The sequence below is a fragment of the Cololabis saira genome, chromosome 15 (genome assembly GCF_033807715.1).
Source record: "Cololabis saira isolate AMF1-May2022 chromosome 15, fColSai1.1, whole genome shotgun sequence".
Lineage (NCBI taxonomy): Eukaryota > Metazoa > Chordata > Actinopteri > Beloniformes > Belonidae > Cololabis > Cololabis saira.
In genome coordinates this window covers 46,196,590-46,201,836 of record NC_084601.1, presented here as the reverse complement: position 1 = coordinate 46,201,836, position 5,247 = coordinate 46,196,590, and positions in this window count along the sequence as shown.

Genomic DNA, 5,247 nt, shown 5'->3' with positions numbered 1-5,247 from the left:
CATTCACTAAAGGTTGAAACATTCACTAAAGGTTAAAACATTCACTAAAGATGAAACATTCACTACAGGTTGAAACATTCACTAAAACATTCACTAAAGATGAAACATTCACTACAGGTTGAAACATTCACTAAAGGTTGAAACATTCACTAAAGGTTGAAACATTCACTAAAGGTTGAAACATTCACTAAAGGTGAAACATTCACTAAAACATTCACTAAAGATGAAACATTCACTACAGGTTGAAACATTCACTAAAGGTTGAAACATTCACTAAAGGTTGAAACATTCACTAAAGGTTAAAACATTCACTAAAGATGAAACATTCACTACAAGTTGAAACATTCACTAAAGATGAAACATTCACTACAGGTTGAAACATTCACTAAAACATTCACTAAAGATGAAACATTCACTACAGGTTGAAACATTCACTAAAGGTTGAAACATTCACTACAGGTTGAAACATTCACTACAGGTTGAAACATTCACTAAAGGTGAAACATTCACTAAAGGTTGAAACATTCACTAAAGGTTGAAACATTCACTAAAGGTTGAAACATTCACTAAAGGTGAAACATTCACTAAAGGTTGAAACATTCACTAAAGGTTGAAACATTCACTACAGGTTGAAACATTCACTAAAACATTCACTAAAGGTTGAAACATTCACTACAGGTTGAAACATTCACTAAAGGTGAAACATTCACTAAAGGTTGAAACATTCACTAAAGGTTGAAACATTCACTAAAGGTTGAAACATTCACTAAAGGTTGAAACATTCACTAAAGGTTGAAACATTCACTACAGGTTGAAACATTCACTAAAGGTTGAAACATTCACTAAAACATTCACTAAAGGTTGAAACATTCACTAAAGGTGAAACATTCACTAAAGGTTGAAACATTCACTAAAGGTTGAAACATTCACTAAAGGTTGAAACATTCACTAAAGGTTGAAACATTCACTAAAGGTGAAACATTCACTAAAGATGAAACATTCACTAAAGGTTGAAACATTCACTAAAGGTTGAAACATTCACTAAAGGTTGAAACATTCACTATAGGTTGAAACATTCACTAAAGGTTTAAACATTCACTAAAGGTTGAAACATTCACTAAAGGTTGAAACATTCACTAAAGGTTGAAACATTCACTAAAGGGTGAAACATTCACTATAGGTTGAAACATTCACTAAAGGTTGAAACATTCACTATAGGTTGAAACATTCACTAAAGGTTGAAACATTCACTAAAGGTGAAACATTCACTAAAGGTGAAACATTCACTAAAGGTTGAAACATTCACTAAAGATTGAAACATTCACTAAAGGTTGAAACATTCACTAAAGATTGAAACATTCACTAAAGGTTGAAACATTCACTACAGGTTGAAACATTCACTAAAGGTTGAAACATTCACTAAAGGTGAAACATTCACTAAAGGTTGAAACATTCACTAAAGGTTGAAACATTCACTAAAGGTTGAAACATTCACTAAAGGTGAAACATTTACTAAAGGTTGAAACATTCACTAAAGGTTGAAACATTTACTAAAGGTTGAAACATTCACTAAAGGTTGAAACATTCACTAAAGCTTGAAACATTCACTAAAGGTGAAACATTTACTAAAGGTTGAAACATTCACTAAAGGTTGAAACATTTACTAAAGGTTGAAACATTCACTAAAGGTTGAAACATTCACTAAAGGTTGAAACATTAACTAAAGGTGAAACATTCACTAAAGGTTCACTACAGGTTGAAACATTCACTAAAGGTGAAACATTCACTAAAGGTGAAACATTTACTAAAGGTTGAAACATTCACTAAAGGTTGAAACATTTACTAAAGGTGAAACATTCACTAAAGGTTGAAACATTCACTAAAGGTTGAAACATTCACTAAAGATTGAAACATTCACTAAAGGTTGAAACATTCACTAAAGGTTGAAACATTCACTAAAGATGAAACATTCACTATAGGTTGAAACATTCACTAAAGGTGAAACATTCACTAAAGATGAAACATTCACTAAAGGTTGAAACATTCACTAAAGATGAAACATTCACTATAGGTTGAAACATTCACTAAAGGTTGAAACATTCACTAAAGGTGAAACATTCACTAAAGGTGAAACATTCACTAAAGGTGAAACATTCACTAAAGGTTGAAACATTCACTAAAGGTGAAACATTCACTAAAGGTTGAAACATTCACTAAAGGTTGAAACATTCACTAAAGGTTGAAACATTCACTAAAGGTGAAACATTTACTAAAGGTTGAAACATTCACTAAAGGTTGAAACATTTACTAAAGGTTGAAACATTCACTAAAGGTTGAAACATTCACTAAAGCTTGAAACATTCACTAAAGGTGAAACATTCACTAAAGGTTCACTACAGGTTGAAACATTCACTAAAGGTGAAACATTCACTAAAGGTGAAACATTTACTAAAGGTTGAAACATTCACTAAAGGTTGAAACATTTACTAAAGGTGAAACATTCACTAAAGGTTGAAACATTCACTAAAGGTGAAACATTCACTAAAGGTTGAAACATTCACTAAAGGTTGAAACATTCACTAAAGATTGAAACATTCACTTCAGGTTGAAACATTCACTAAAGGTTGAAACATTCACTACAGGTTGAAACATTCACTAAAGGTTGAAACATTCACTAAAGGTTGAAACATTCACTAAAGGTTGAAACATTTACTAAAGGTTGAAACATTCACTAAAGGTTGAAACATTCACTAAAGGTGAAACATTCACTAAAGGTTGAAACATTCACTAAAGGTTGAAACATTCACTAAAGATTGAAACATTCACTTCAGGTTGAAACATTCACTAAAGGTTGAAACATTCACTAAAGGTTGAAACATTCACTACAGGTTGAAACATTCACTAAAGGTTGAAACATTCACTAAAGGTTGAAACATTTACTAAAGGTTGAAACATTCACTAAAGGTTGAAACATTCACTAAAGGTGAAACATTCACTAAAGGTTGAAACATTCACTAAAGGTTGAAACATTCACTAAAGATTGAAACATTCACTTCAGGTTGAAACATTCACTAAAGGTTGAAACATTCACTACAGGTTGAAACATTCACTAAAGGTTGAAACATTCACTAAAGGTTGAAACATTCACTAAAGGTTGAAACATTCACTAAAGGTGAAACATTCACTAAAGATTGAAACATTCACTAAAGGTTGAAACATTCACTAAAGGTTGAAACATTCACTACAGGTTGAAACATTCACTACAGGTTGAAACATTCACTAAAGGTTGAAACATTCACTAAAGGTTGAAACATTCACTAAAGGTGAAACATTCACTAAAGGTTGAAACATTCACTAAAGGTGAAACATTCACTAAAGGTTGAAACATTCACTAGAGTCCAGATTCCTGATTCCAGAGTCCGATGACATCACCACGAGTCTTTATATCAAACCATTCAAAAGTTACAGCAGAAAGTAGGAACTATCAAATATGGACCAACCAGATGAAGCGCTTTTTGGCGTCTAGCGTCGCCATGGTAACGCTTTTGCCTGAGACGCAGTCAGACCTGGAGAATCTGACAGCGAGTTCAGAGTTTAACAAGGTTTTTTAATGTGAGGCTCAGCCATGGTCAGTAAATATTTGTAAAGGCAGATATTTGATGTTGGACGTTCCCGTGATGGCAGGAGTGTGTTTTAGTATCTGTTTGTGTCTGCTGAGCGTTGGGAATCGGACGGTGTTTGTGTGTTAACGCCGTTCAGGCTGCAGCTAAACTGTCAGAGAACATGACGACACTGAGCAGCAACGCCATAAATAAAGCACAACAACTCACACAAACACAACACAGAGAGAAGAGACGGGCAGACGGAGAACTGCAGCCGTATAAGGAACGTGTTCTGGAGAGGTTTTACTGGGCTTGATAACAGAGCCAGGACCTTATTTAGAAACGTTTGTGTTGAACCGTATTCTTGGTGCCGCCTTTATTAACAACCATTATTAACAAGTGCAGACGCTTGTCAACAAACCTGCAGAAACAAACCTGCAGGCAAAGCTGCAAACATTCCTAGTCCGGCGGGACATGCACGTATTCCTGCAGGAATCGTTCCTACAGCGTGACAGTAATCACACCCGTACCTTGCACAATGAATTCCACCTTCTGCAGATATATTAGTTTATTTGATTTGTTTATTTGATAAGGATCCCCATCAGTCTTCACCATGGGAAGACTTTTCTTCCTGGGGTTCACATACAAACACATACAAAAGATTACAATAATCACAAATCAAAAAGGGTCAAAACATTCACCAGAATTCCTAAAATAATAAATTAAAACAAAAACAAAGTAAAAGATAAATAAGCAACCAAAAACATCAACATCTTAAGTAACAATATGTTCTACTGTCACTGTATCCACTTATGAACAAAGATAGTTGCAACAACAAAACCAGCAGGTTTTACAGGAACCGTCCCAACATTCAACTGCAGCTTTTCTACAATAACATATATTATTATTATTATGATAACATATATACAATAATAATAGTTGCAGCTCTTTCAAATCAGCAGTTGTACTCCATAGAATATAAATTTATAGTATACAATAACAGTCCACAGCGTAGGATATAGTATGCAATTTCTAATATAATTACAATTTAAAATATATTTACTATTTAATCTGTAATACACTTATAATTTAAAATATATTTACTATTTAATTTATAATATACTTATACTACTATACTATATATACTTATAGGCTACAGTAACTTAAAATATATTTACTGTTCAATTCATAATATACTTACAATTTGCAACATAATCACAATATATAACCAGTACCGATCATGACTTCCTTCTGAACCACAGCTGCTTCAGTCTCCTTTTAAAACCTGACATCTTGATTATTGATTATTGATTATTGATTATTGCACTTAGACCTGGGCGGAGATGGTTCCAGTGTGCTCTATACATTACTGTTGTTTTCAATGTCATCAATAAAGCTAAATCATCAACGTGTCTGTTAGACTCCGCCCCATTTTCTCTCTTATATTGTTTTATTTATTTAGTTTTACATTCAGCCTTGAAAACTTGACTTTTGTTTTACGCTGCAATGAATCCCCAGAGAGTTTCTGCTGAAAAACATCCTGGAGGAAACAGAATATGACAGTAGCAGTAGAAGAGATAGATGTGCATGGAAACATACGCTATGCATGTTTGACAGTGTGAAAATACTTTGTAGATATAATTTA